General features: G+C 41.3%; 1 long non-coding RNA gene across 1 annotated transcript in view; it reads right to left on the bottom strand.

Annotated features, from left to right (window-relative positions):
* Positions 1,519-15,151, bottom strand: part of LOC108637362 — a 29,460-nt gene continuing 15,827 nt past the window's right edge. Inside the window, exons 2-3 of the long non-coding RNA XR_001918967.1 lie at positions 1,698-1,748; positions 1,519-1,561 (exon numbers count right to left, since the gene is read on the bottom strand). This is a non-coding gene — a long non-coding RNA (uncharacterized LOC108637362). The remainder of the gene's footprint in view (positions 1,562-1,697; positions 1,749-15,151) is intronic.

Raw genomic sequence — 15,151 nt, 5'->3', positions numbered from 1 at the left:
GGGGTTGCAAAGAGTCAGACACGACTAAGTGACTCAACAACAAAAAATGGTAAGATCTGTGAATGGGCCAACATTTAACATACGATTACTGTGAATATTGCAACCAAAAAATGGCACTAAAATGTCCAATCATTGGTCCATAATTTATGCACTTTATTTCCATTTTCATGAGATAGTGAGCTATTATTGAAAAATAACCGATTTCCTTTTTCTTCTCTTAATTTTTATTGGCGTATAGTTGCTCTAAGTCTTCCCAAGTGATGCTAGTGGTAAACAAACAAACAAGAAAAATACTGGCCTGCCAGTACAGGAGACATGGAGACGCAGTTTCAATTCCTGAGTTGGGAAGATCCCCTGGAGGAGGGCATGACAACCCACTCCAGTATTCTTGACTGGAGAAGCCTCACGGACAGAGGAGCCTGACAGTCCATAGGGTCACAAAGAGTGGAACACAGCTGAAGGGGCACATTGTTGCTTTAAACTGTTAGTTTCTACTATGAATCAGCAAAGTAAATCAGCTATAGGTATACAGATACCCCCTTTTCTGGGTCTCCTTCCCACCTAGGTCACTACAGAGCACTGAGTAGGTTCCCTGTGCCACACAGCAGGCTCTCATCCGTCATCTACTATACACAGCATCAGTAACGCACATGCGTCCAACTCAATCTCCCAATTCACCCCATTCATGCCTTTCCCCCTTGGTATCCAAACATTTGTTCTCTACTTCTGTCTCTATTTCTGTTTTGTAAATAAGATCATCTACACCAAAGAAAAATACCTGATTTTCTTAGCAATGGAAAATTCAGGGCAATTCCCATAGCAAAAGAGATGAGGAACTGGTTAGAACAGGCGTATCTCTAAGCCTGTTAGCTTTAAGAGATTGACATCTTTAAGAGAATACCATCTATGTGAGGAATGGTAACTTGTATTTAATTAAAATTTTAATTGAAATATTTAATTTTATGTTTTCTTTTTACTTTTAAAAACTAGAGATCACAAAAATCTTCCCCATTGTTACTTCACACAAGCAATCAAGCTTTCCTATATGATATTAAATGTATACAATTAAGTCAAATGATTAATTTTTTTTTTTCATTTTACTGAATTTAGACCACAAGAAGTTCTTGAACCTTCCTGGAGAATTTCAAGACCCCAACAGATCTTCCAAGCACACCCTTCCTCAGAACAACTCCATCCCTCATCCCCTGCCTCTGCAGCTGCCTTCACAATCCTTAGAGAAGATAAACTTGTAACCCAGGCTGGGAAATTGAGCCTGACTCATGCTGAGAAGTTGAGTAGTATTAAGGGCATCCAGTACTTTAATTTACTGCTTCAGACTTCTCTGTGTCCTTACCAGAAGCTTATTGCCACAGTCCTCCGGGCTCTTTCAACTCAAACCCTTTATACACCTCGCTAGAAATGTGTAACTATAAAAGTTCCAAACCATTAGTTTATATTCTTTCCAGATCCTTTCAGAAGGTCTGCCCTAAAGACAGTGACATGCAGTAAATTACCTCAAAGGGAACATGCCGCAGAATGCTTGCTGGAAAGATGATCTAGGCTGGAAGAGACAAAACAAGGAGAGGCATTTAAAAATCTGTCTGAAGTGCATTTACCCCTTTTAGCCCACGAATGCCATGAACACAATGGTGATACTAATATTGTTCCCATTACCTCTCTACTGGATTAACAAATACCTCTTTTGTGGCTCTCCAGAGGGTCTGCCATCTGTGGCTTCCAGAAGATGTCTGAAAAGGGAGAGAAGCATATCACAGCTGCAAAGGAAAGCGCCTGCTGATTTTATATACTCAATATGAGGCCTGCTGTAAACCCAGCCCTGCACGATGCATGATGCGAAATGCACAGTCATAACGAAGCCCTCATCTCTTCCGTCAAGATGCTCACAAATCAGGTACTTGTTCAGCAAATAACTGCCAGCACCAAGATTAAGGTGTGTCCCTGAGAAAGAATATGAGGGCAAATCCATCAATTACCCTGATTTCCAGGACTGCACTCACAGTCCACAAAGGGAGAGAAAACTGGTGTTAAATACTTTTAATAAATAAAGCAGAAAGTGACACATTCCTAGGAGAGACCCAGATAATGGACAACAAGGCATTAAGGAGAATGGAAATTACTTAGAAGTAAGGGAGGATGGATTGAGGAAGATTTTGAGCAGGTCATTTATAAAATTAACTTTTATTGAAATATAGCTGATTTACAGAGCTGTGCCAGTTTCAGGTGCAGAGCAAAGTGAACCAGTTATATACAGGTCCACTCGTTTTTAGGTTCTGCTCCCGTGTAGGTCGTTACAGAGAGCTCCCTGTGTGGATGCTGAAAGACATACGCAGATGGAGGGCGCAGAAACTAACCAGAAGGGAATTCTATTCATATGAGCAAGTGATACAAATGGGGAGAGCAGAGAGTGTGCGTGGAAATAACAGTTCCCTTTGACTCAACTCTTCATGACTAAGTGGGGACAGATGAGAAGTAAGATTGAAAAAATACATTGACAGGAGACTTCAGAGGGCCATGACGATGAGGCTCAGGAAACTGGCATTTATTCACATCTCTTCCACTGAGTCCTGGGTGTCATGAAGACAGAATGGGCAATGGTTGAGGATTCTCTCCTGGTGTGACCAGAACAGACAGCTTTTATCCAGTTGACCTACTAGAGTTTCTAGACAAGATTAGGAAACCACGTGAAAAACCACTACTGTCAGTAAATTCCATCTGTGCAAGCATTTTAAGAGGGTTGGGTGAGTCAGAAGATTAGTTGCTAAAAGATGAATCTGGTAGTAGCAGCATATATGATGGATTCAACAAAGGGGAGTGTCAACATGGGAAGATGGATTAAGAGGTTGTTGCATCATACCCAGGTAGAGGTACTGGGGGCCTAAAATCAAGCCCAGCAATGTGGAAGAGGAGAGGAGACCGGCCACTTAACAGCAGTACAAAGAAGTCAACATTCTGGGCCTTGGAAGCAAGTAGAATATGAAGGAAAATCCAGGGTTTTGAGCCTGGAAGATAGGAGGCTGTCACAGAAATAGAGGATGTCAAACACAAGTCAAGTCTGGGAACTGAAAAGCCAAGCTAGGGAAACAGTGTTAAGTTTGAGGTTCTGGAAAGATTTCCAGAGGGCAAACAGCTTGATGGAAATGTCTTGCAAGCAGCTGAGGGAAAAAAATCTCTCTGAATAAACACACACGTGAGATGAGCACATGAGACAGGTAATCATATACAGGAGAGCATTTTTATTTGAAATCAAGTTTTATATCAGATAATATTCAGAGCGAAATTTTTGAGCGGTATCATTCTTTTGTTGGAGTATAATTGCTCTACGATGTTGTGTTAGTTTCTGCTGAACAATAAAGTGAATCAGTTACATAGCCCCTCCCTCTGGAGCCTCCCTCCCACCCCACTGATCCCACTCCTCTAGGTCGGCTCAGAGTGCCTAGCTGATACACTGTGCTATACAGCAGTTTCACAGCTATCCATCTCACACACGCTAATCTCCTAATTCATCGCAAACTCCCCCTCCCCCACTGTGTCCACGCGTCCATTCCCCACTGTACGACCCAGCAATACCACTCCTGGGTGCACACCCTGAGAAAACCATAATTTAAAAAGACACGTGCACCCCAGTGTTCATCGTGGCACTATTTACAATAACTAGGACATGGAAACAACCTAGATGTCCATTGACAGATGAATGGATGGAGATGCGGTGCATATATGCAATGGAATATTACTCAGTCTTAAGAAAGAATCAAACTGGGTCATTTGTAGAGATGTGAAATGGACCCAGAGTCTGTCATGCTGAGTGAAGTGAGTCAGAAAGAAGAAAACAAGTGCTGTATATTAATGCATATATGTGAAATCTTAAAAATGGTACAGATGAACCTATTTGCAGGGCAGGAATAGAGACAACGATGTAGAGAACAAGAGGGTATTTCGTTTATTGCATGCTAAACTCTAACTATTTGCTTTCCAAATATGTCAGGTATACAAGATTTTGTTCCTGGATGCTGTTTCTTCCTGTTCCTTGTTCTCCAGCTCAGAGATCTCATTTACTATCAACAAAATTTCACTGTCAAAAAATCCACCTTCCAAAAAAAAAAAATCCACCTTCCATATCTTTGTCTCCAACCCTATAGGTCCAACTACCTGCTAGAGATGGCACCTGACCTGGACATTCTAGTCCAATCGAGGCACAGAGGAGTTCAGCCTCTTCTCTCCCCTTTAACTGGTCCTTCCTCCAAATCTCCCTATTTCTTTGAACAGGGACTTCAGGTTGTGGTGCCTCATACCTCCCCACACTCAGGACACAGTCATTCTAGAATAGCACTTCCTACCATGTTTGTACCCCTGCTCAAAGTCTTCCAGCTCCTTGATGTGGACAGAATAAAATCTAAGCTTCTCAACCAAGGTTTCAAGGCCACCCTGGGTCCAACCCAAGTTCCCTTTTCCATCGTGGTTCCTACTGTCTCTCTGCTCAAACCTTCTCAAGAAGACATCCTGTCTGTGCTCTCAAGCTTGCCCACCTCGATGGCTTCCCAACCTCTCAAGCAGACTGCCAATCCTTCCTTCTGCCAGGCATCGTCCTGCCCCAGTTCTTTCTTCATCTGACTTATCCCCACCCCCACGCCTTGGCAAAAGTCCCATCTTTTCCTGAACCTCTTCTCATCCATTCGAGGACAGAAGTGGTGCTTCCGCTACGCTCACTAAAAAACTAGATGGTGTTTGCATAGATATTTTCCCATATGGGATATTGGGTTCTAAGAGTACCTAGATCATAGGATAGTCTTGAAGATTCAATAAATGCTCAATAAATCATCATTATAATCATCACTGTTATATGTTAGACATTGGGGTAGGCATTTGGAGATCTATGTAGGAGTAAGATACAGTCCCTGACCTCAAAAAGTACAAAATTCACTGGAGGAGAAAATGGTTTGGGGAGGTGAAATGCCAGTAGAAAAAGGATGCTTTTGCACTATCTTGTCTAATTATCTTTCCTAGGATGTAAGGCCTGACTCTTCTACATGATTGCAAGCCTTGGACAAAGCAAATTAAATATTCTCTTGAAAAACTCTTTGAAAAATGTATCTTATTTCTTGTGTGTGTGTGCATGTGTGTGTGCCTTTTGCTTCTCCCAGGAGACTGTGCACTAGATAATCATATTTTCACAGGACAAACATTTTAGTTCCCAGAGTCAGAGATTTTTACCCATCTGACGACACTTGAAATTAACAGGGCAACATTTAGCATCTTCCACTGACAGGGCCTCATCCTGAGGCACGCACACACACAAGCACACTCTCATCCCTAACTGCCAATGCATATGTACTCAGAGACTGGGGGAAAAGCTTTGAAGCTGGAGGAAGAAGAAGGAGGAGGAGGCAGAGGGGAGGGGAGGGAAAAAGGAAAAGAAAAACAGGGGGAGAAAAGAAATTCTAGCTTCAGCTCACCTCTAGAATAGGAATTGAGCGTGTTAATTACCCTTGCCAAACGTCACTCTACTTATCTGTAAAATGTGGGCATTAGATTGTGTCCCCAGTCCTGGCTGATTATAAGATTCACATCTAGGGAGACTTGTTACAATTCCTTTTCCTAGATTCCCATCTGGACCTGCTAAATCCTTCCTGGGGAGGAGCCTGAAACTTTCTACCTTCAAAAGAGTATTCCAGGCAGTTACGATAATCAGTCAAGTTTGGAAATCCCTTTTCCAATTCTGATTCTCTTCACATAAAAGATACACTCCCGTCAGAAAGAGAAAAGCAAATATTGTACATTAATGCACATATGAGGAATCTAGAAAAATGGTATAGATGATCTTATTGGTGACACAGAAACAAAGACCCAGATGAGAGAACAAATATACGGACACCATGGAGGGAGGGGTGGGATTAGCTGGGAGTTGGGGATTGACGTGTATACCACTATTGATACTATGTTGTTGTTGTTCAGTCACTCTGTCGTGTCTGACTCTTTGTGACCCCATGGATTTCAGCACGCCAGGCTTCCCTGTCCTTCACCATCTCCTGGAGTTTGTTCAAATTGATTTCCATTGAATTGGTGATGCCATCCAACCATCTCATCCTCTGTTGCCCCCTTCTTCTCCTGCCTTCAGTCTTTGCCAGCAGCAGGGTCATTTCCAATGAGTCAGCTCTTCACATCAGGTGGCCAAAGTATTAGAGCTTTGGCTTCAGCATCAGTCTTTCCAATGAATATTCAAAGTTGATTTCCTTTAGGATTGACTGGTTTGTCCTCCTTGCAGTTCAAGGGACTCTCAAAAGTCTTCTGCAACACCACAATTCAAAACATCAGTTCTTCCGCGCTCAGCCTTCTTTACGTCCACTTCTTACATCCATACCTGACTACTGGAAAAACCATAGCCTTGACTATACGGACCTTTGTCAGCAAAGCGATGTCTCTCGTCTCTGCTTTTTATTGTGCAGCGTAGTTTCTCTTCCAAGAAGCAAGCGCCTTAATTTCATGGCTATAGTAGATAAAGAATGAGAACCTACTCTGCGGCATGGGAAGGAAATCCAAAAAGAGAGGGTACGTATGTATTTGCATAGCTGATTCACCTTGCTGGACAGTAGAAACTAACACGTTGTAAAGCAGCTGTACTCCCCCCCCCCAAAAAAAAAGACATACTCCCCTCTAAGGAGCATCTGATAGCTTGGAGCGGGGATTTGAGGCAGAGATCTTTACAGTCCTAAGAGAAAGGCTGCAATAAGGGTGGGAGTCGTCTCTCTCCCTGCCTTCTCCATGCACAGAAACACTTTCTTTCCATTTTCCAACTGTGGTTTCTGATCAACATAAACGTTTTAACCATTTATGATTCTTCCACAAGCCAGCTAAGAGCAAAGAAAACACTTTGATTATTTTGATACCTCTTAAGGACATAAAGCCGGCTTTGAACATGAGGCACAAAATCTCCCTCATCAGATAATTTTGTGGCAGTGGCTGAATTCGATTTGAATCAGATGCATATCTCCAATTGTTTTAGTTACTTGACTGTGTTATTTTTAAATTGTATGGAGTCCTCCCTGTTTACATAAAGATGCATTTAAGGAATTACATTCAGCTTTACTGGCTTTGATCGAGCCTCTTCCATCAAACGCCACTTTGCTGGGGCTTCCATCAATCAGCTTAAGAAGAAACTTCTTCCCACTCTCCCAGGGGAGCTCCAGGGCTCTTCTGTGCAAACTTTAGAGTATGTGTTTTTCTGGAAGAGCAAAACCACCTCCAAGAGTTTCATAGGCAGAAAAATTTCCACATTCTGAATTAATTCCCTGGAAATGTCTATGCTCATTAAAAACAATCATATGCTTCCTCCCACATTATATGATTGGATGCCTATGTTCAAGTAGACAAAAACCACTCTAATTCTCTAGGAAACTAACTTTTAAGAAAGGAAGGGAACTTCCCTGACTGTCCAGGGGTTAAGACGTTGCCTTCCAATGCAAGGGGTGCGGATTTTGATCCCTTGTCAGTGAGCTAAGATGGCAAAAATAAATAAATAAAATCAAACAGAAGCAATATTGAAACTGTAATATTGAATCTCATTGAATCTGTAAATTCAATAAAGACTTTTAAAATGGTCCACATTAAAAAAAATCTTGAAAAAAAAAAAAAAAGAAAGATGTGTTTCTTTCTTCCAAGTTTTAGCACAAGAAGCATCATACACAGGGAGGAGCCCCGTTTTCTGGTTACGAGCTCTATGGAACCTGACAGCCTGGCTCCTTCCTCCACCAGCTACATGGATTTGGGCGAGGTACTCCTGCTTTTTGCATCTCAGTTTCCCCGTCTGAAAAAAATCATAGTAATAGTGCCTAGCTTAAAAGTTTACTATGACATCTAATTAGATAGTATATAAAAGGATGAAAATAGATTCCTGCCACATGGTAAACACCCCATGTGTGCTAGCTCTTACTTCTTCTTTAGGCAACAGAGGTAAAAAAGAGTATTTATACCCCATCTGTCTCATCACCTCGGCAATAGACCACAGTCTTCTTGAATGTTGTGGTTTTGTCTATAGTAAGAAGCCTATTCAACCAGGTAAATCCCTCCCCTGGCCAGTAGACACTTCCATTCTATTCCTCAAAGACAGCCTGGGAAGAGTCCCCCACACCTCACTGAAGGGCACAGTTGTTTGCCAGCTTTCCTGTAGCCTAGGTCCCAAGTGCCCTGTTCCAATTCACCATTGTGGAGTCATCTCTAATAACATTTGCACTCAAGGTCGGAACACCTTTGCTCCCTCTTGTCCTCAACCATTGACATTTTGGAGATGAGAAATGTTAAATTTCTACCTCAGTTGACCTCAGGAGGGGGCATCTAGGAGGGCCTAACAAATACTTGAGTAATTAAAATATGCCCTCTTAATCCTCCCTCCACTAAGGCATTCAGAATGTATAGCATGGTACTTTAAAAAATTATCAGTCTATCTGAGGCTGTTTTTTTAATAAAGATGAAGGAGATGGAGAGAAGGAAGAAATTAGGGTTGTGGATGTTTTGCCAGGAAAAGCCAGGGATTCTTATATCTGTTAAAAGGGAGGACATGAGTATACAGTGGTGGGCATTTAATAGAATTATCTGTTCTATGCCCAGGATTAAGCCTTTATATGATATAGACGAGAAAACATAGACCTTTGCCATTTCCAGGAAAATGACATGAGAAGAAATACCCAGGATGCTAGATGAGTTACTTGACAAGGGAGATCGACAAGTCAAATGGCCAAGCATGTGTAAATAGCCCAGGGGCACCCTGTACCAGACAGACTTGAACAACATCAGCTCCTTAGCCACTGGCGTTCAAACGGCTCGTTTCCTACTAAGCAAGAGGGCACTGCATTCAACAAGAGTGACGGAAAACCAAATCATGCAGAAAGTCAGTCTGCTAGCCACGCTTCCAGAAGGGAAGACATTTATCAGTAAGATGACAAAACCTTAACTTTCATTGATTTAAGATTGAGGGTAGGATGATTTTTACTAAAAGATGATTTGGAAGATGATCTTGATTTTTAGCTCAATGTGTGTGTGTGCACTCAGTCGTGTCCAACTCTTTGCAACCCCATACACTCTAGCCTGCCAGGCTCCTCTCTCCATGGAACTCTCCAGGCAAGAATACTGGAGCAGTTTGCCATTCCCTTCTCCAGGGGATCTTCCTGCTGTGAGGGTTGACTCTACGCTTCTTGCATCTCCCGCACTGGCAGGCAGGTTCTTTACCAGTAGCTGAGCCATCAGGGAAGCCCTGATTCACTCTAGGGCCATGCATAAAGCGAAACTGTAAACTGCTTTTCCTCAATCATTGAAAGACAGAAAAACACTATTAGTGAAACATAATGGTCAAAGTACATGGCAAAGAGTTGACCCGTTAAAAACCTTTTACTGCATCCTGTTCACTGGGACACTAAAAACTCATTGTGTTCCCAAACCGAGCATCGTGGTTAGAATGCTGATATTCAGAAGGAATGTAACGAGCCTTCAATAATTAGTTTATATCTAGGTGACAGGGAGAATGAACAGTTCTACATGGGAAAAATGATATGAATTATTCAGAAACAAATTCACCACAATAGCTTAATCTTCTCTGTTTCCACATATTTGTAACTGATACAGCTTCAGGAAGTAAAGAAGTTACACCCATCCTAGTTTTAACTGGAAAGGCCTATGGCATTCTGGGAGAAGTCCCTTTTTATCAGTGTTAGTCTGGGGAACACAACAGCTTCTGGTAATACCAGTCACTGAAAGATCAACCAAACTACCAATTCTGTACCCCAGGAAAGTGGTCTAATTAATGCAAAAATCTCCAGTATAACACATTCCATTATTCTAAGGTTATAAAAAAAAAGAGGACTAGCTTTTAAATTTCAAAATATCTTAATAGGAAACTTTTTAGATTAATAGCAAAGGTGGTACAGTGGCAAGGAAAATAACAAGAATGAAATTTTATTTATGCAGAATTCATTTATTAAACACAGACGTCCTCTGTAGTCTGTATTCTAGACAAAAACACAGGTTGCTATGCCTGATCCTTTTTCCCGTTCTCTTTGCATGCATCTTTTGCAGGCACCTCTGACACAGGGCTGTGACACCACAGGATAACATGCATGTTCTTGGCCTGGCTAAACGAGGCACAGCTGGCATGTGGGTTAAGAAGGAAACAGTGGGAACATGAACAGAAGTAGTACAAAATTTTGAATATGTTAAAAAAAATCTTGTAACAACCTATACATGAAAAGAATCTGAAAAAGAACATATAAATATATACTTATAACTGAATCACTTTGCTGTACACTTGAAACTAACACATTTACAATTAGTTATCTCACTTGCTCAGTCGTGTTCAACTCTTTGCGACCCCATGGACTGTAGCCCACCAGGCTCCTCTGTCCAAGAATTTTTCAGGCAAGAACACTGGAGTGGGTTGCCATTTCTCCTCTGGGGGATCTTTCCAATCCCAGGGATAGAACTCACATCTCCTTTGTCTCCTTCCTGGCAGGTGGATTCTTTACTGCTGAGGCATCAGGAAAGCAAATTAGCTATACTTCAATTTAAAACAAACAAACAATAAAACCTTAAAACAAAACAAATGAGTCATAGACATCTAACGGATATATTGTTTAAAGAAGACAAAAACTAAACTGGTTATAGATTTGGAAAAGAGCAGAGGAGAGAAATGGTTAAAGGAACCGAGATTGGCCCCTCAGGGTGGCTGAGTAATATATGGAGTGTTATTAAATCAAAGTCCCCTATCACCGAGGAGAAAACAACCAAAAACTGGCTTTAAGTCAATCCAGAAAGATGTCAGCTTAGTTTTTAGGATGAATTCTTTGTGCATAAGTTGATATGTATCATATTAGATTACAAAGGGAAGTCTTGTAATCTTGTTCCCAGGAGATGCTTGGATGTGAGACAGGAAAGCCCCAGTAACACGCATGACCATTTCGAGTGGCTGATTCACCCAGAGCCAGAGGAGCACACTAGAAGACTTCCTGGGGTTCTCACAGGCTCAGGATTTTCTAATAATTCAACAAACACGAGGCTGTCAGAGTGACTGCTCTGTGACTGCTCAGCAGTTCTGGAAAATTCCAAATACTTTTTCTTTGTACAAATGAGGCTAACAGCAAGAATAGATTTTACAAGGACATTTTACAACCAATCAGCACCTCACGAAATGGAATAAATACCTGCTTCTTTCTTAATGCAGTAAATGAGTAGACATAGTTTACAATACAGCCAGCCTCGGTGCCATTAAAAGAACTGGTGGGAAAAAAGCACCATGCATGGATAAACCTTGTAGATAGTCAGTGTTTTGGAAAGAGAGTTGGTGGCCCTGGTGTTCCCAGAGGAGTTTCACTGGGTTCTTTAAGCAAAGTCAGTCTGCCACATTGAGGAAACCCAGGGTCAGCCTTAATGCTTTCGGTCCCAAGAGAAAGTTGTCCAGTTGCCAGAACATGAAGGAGAAAGAGAAGGAAAATTATCTCCTTTTCTGTCACTGCTGTGAACAGTGATGAGAAGAAATGGATCCTGTGGGACGGTCTGCAAAGGGAAAGCCTTTTGTTTACTTCTCACTTGACTGAGACTTCTCAAGGCTCGGTTGAGACTTGCTCCTGCCTCACGAGAGAGGCATTCATGATACCACAGGCTCTTAAGAATGAAGAATAAATTGAGAAATTATCCAGCTGAAAAAATGTATATATGTGCACATATACATAGATACACACGCACACACCTCAAAACACCCCACCAGCTAAAGAAGACCAATAGTCCAAGAAATCATTCTTCTTTCTTACAAGAAAGGCACAATCCAGGTAAGAAATACCCAGCGAAAGGCAGCACCATCTCAAGGACTCCAGACAGTTGCCCCAGTTTACCAGGCACTGAAAATAACCCTCCTGCTTCCTCTCCAGACCAGCATTTCCCAGAGAGACACCAGCATCTCTCTGTTCAGAAAGAGATCTCAGTCATCCACCTTAATCGCCAGGCTTCCAAAGAGCTTTTGCCTCCACTGCAATTATGCCTTAGAAATCCCACACCCATTTTGCATGCTAAGCCATGGAATTTTTTAAGAGAGTTAAATCAGAAGCCTTGGGACCATATTACTCTGCCAAATAAGTCATATACATGGAAAATGAACTCCCTGCTAGAAAGCTTCACGCTGTGCTTAGGTGTGTCTCTAGTCTAGTCTTTGTTGAAAAAATAAAATCCTTTTCTTTTGTTCTTTGACTTCTTTTCTAGGTGCTAAGTGAAAAAGTAGAGTTTTGTAGTCCCCGACTTGAACAGAGAGCCCCCTGTAAAACAATTCAAATCATGTTAAAAAAACAATCACAGCCCTACCCATGAAACTAAAAATGGAAACTTTTAAAACTGTTGCTAAGCAAAGACAACAACCGTGTCCCCTTTCAGAGCTGATAAGAGATCATGAGGTTGAAATTCTGCACAGCACGTTGAAAAGTAGAAGCCTTCATTTTAGGACTTCATTTTTCTTTTAAAGCAAATACCTTTGAAAGCTTGCTAGACCCACACTGGCTCCATCCTCTGCTGTGTTTTTGATCTGTGACACTCAAAAACAATTACTGTCATAGTCAAATACATGTGGATAATTCATAGCTCTCTCTGCCATTTACACTTAAGAAAAAGAATTCTTAAAGCATACTGATATCAGGACAAAATGACCATGGAAATGAACCAATCCTGCCTGCCCAAAAGTCATATTTTTTTTAAATCAACAAATAAAAAGAGAACACAAGAATTTTTGTTTGAAAGCTCACAAAATTGGAAATGAGGCAAGTCAATAACAAACTTTCTTCCAAATCCCCTTTCCTTACCCCTGGAAAGCATTTTATGAGACAATGAAAACCTCTAACACTGAGTGATGTGATTAAGTAATAAAAAGCTGAATTTTTCTATGTAACCCCCACAGGATGCTTCCAAAAGCACGACAAAGGTCTGTATAAAGAATTAACTATGTGTTGGTGTAACCCCAGATTACAGGTGTTTGTTAAAGGAGATCCCACTGAGATTTTTCTCAGGACTGATTAAACCACAGCTTCATTCTGTCTCATGCTAATGGGCTGGTTAGCAAGCGCTCCCCTTTCTAGAAGGCTCTGTTAACAGCGTCCATGGGTGCACTGTCTCAGCCTTGAGTCTACAGGAAGGGCAAGCTTGCACAATTAAAACCTCGTGAGTCACTGATGACTGCTATCCGGATGCCAGAGCTTGCATGAAGAACCAACTTTTCCTCCACATGCTTCACGAGCGATGGTGGAGCCACCGCAGACATGCCCAGGCACTAACAGAAGGTGGCTGGCTAATCTCCGCCCCTACAATGCAATTTACAGGAGAGCGCATGCGCTCCTTGCCTCCGGAGGCACAGCTCAGGGCACGCAGCCTTGACCCAGACCGCTGCTCTGCAAGTTCCCAGTAACGAGCGGGTTAAGCCAGCCAATAAATCAACCCTCCAACCAGGGCTTCATCACCCTACACCCTGGACTCTCGGGGCTTTGCAGGCATCTGAAATTTCTTTAACGGGATTACCTTGATGGACCCAGAAATCCTGGAGTCTGTCATCATAAAAGGACTGCTTCCAAGAATATTTATGAGAAGGTGCTTCCATGGTTCATCCTCACATTTTTCCTCTAATGTTCAGGCTGTTTGTATTCTAAATTCTTCTCCCAGAAAACCTTTACCCCAACAGATACATGTATATGTGTGTGTGGTGGGGAGGTTGGTTCTATTTTTTAAAAACTTTTTCATTTGAAATGATTTCAGGTGGGAGGGGGGTTCATGTTTGGGAACGCATGTAAGAATTAAAGATTTTAAAATTTAAAAAATAAAAAACTAAAAAATAAATAAATAAAATAAAATAATATTTTAAAAAAATTAAAAAAAAAGAAATGATTTCACATTTAAAGTTGCAAAGGCTAAACTCCCTTTCCACCCATTTAACAAACTTTAATATTTTGCTGTGTTTGCTTAATGCAGCCCTTTCTTTCTGTGTGTGTATATAGGTGTACACACACACAAATATAGATATAATTAGTTTTGAACCATGTGACAATAGGCTCCATGTTTGATGCCTTACTCTGTAATATATCTATGTGTATTTCCTGAGAATAGTCTTACATAATCAAAGTACCGCTATCAAATTTGAGAAATTTAACAATGGCATAATACCTTTTCATCTAATCTACTGGCAACAGACAAATTTCATCATGTGTCCCCAATAATGACCATTGTAACAATTATTTGGGGGATGAAGGATCCAGTTCATGGATTACCTTTGGGGCTGGAATACTACATCAGGATGTGTTCTTCCCAAACTGTCCCATCTCTGGGCCTGTAATACCATTTGCCCCTTTGTGGTGATGCTAATTTCTACCATCTGATGACAGTGTTGTCCCATGTCTTTACGGCATAGTTAACTTTTCCCTTCTGAACTTTAAGATACCTTGAGATTATGTAAGTATTCTGTTCTCCTATCCATTGAGAACTCCTGCCTGAATCCATTTTCATTATAATGCTCATGAGTTTTCTTTTTTATTTAAGTAACACTGTAGAAACTTAACTCACTGAACACCATCAGTGAGAAAGGGTTTTGTAGAAACCCTTTTCTGAAGAAAAACCCTTAGACTGTATTAGCACACAACTCATCAGGTTTCTTCATTCACAGGGTGACAATGAAAAGAAGGACAGAGGGAAATACATGCACTATGAATGGGCCAGTTTTGCCCCAACATACTTTTCTTTAATCCTCATTTCTCCAAAAGAGTCCCATCCCGAGAGAGAAGAGTGTATAGAATCAATAACATCTTCCACTCCTTTCATTCAATATCAAGCATTTTTCATGATGATTACATGCAGCCACTAGTCCCGGGCATTTCCTCCCTTTTGTTTAAATTGCTTCTAGAATAAACATCTCAAAATTTAGGATGGCAGCCAAGGGAAGATAATCTCTCAGGGGAAGACACTTGAATCCTCACAACTTCCATGAGTAAGAAGCAGAGGAAAATGCCAAGCTCCCATTCATTTCCAAAGAAAAGCCACAACCCAGTATAGCTCCTCACCTTTAATCCCATGGAATGAAAGTTGGTCTTTCCCCTAAATGGAGAGGAAATCCAAAAAAGATGGACTATAT

This window comes from Capra hircus, chromosome 13 (genome assembly GCF_001704415.2).
Source record: "Capra hircus breed San Clemente chromosome 13, ASM170441v1, whole genome shotgun sequence".
Lineage (NCBI taxonomy): Eukaryota > Metazoa > Chordata > Mammalia > Artiodactyla > Bovidae > Capra > Capra hircus.
The sequence above is the reverse complement of the archived record's forward strand: the minus strand, read 5'-3'. Positions and strand labels throughout refer to the sequence as shown.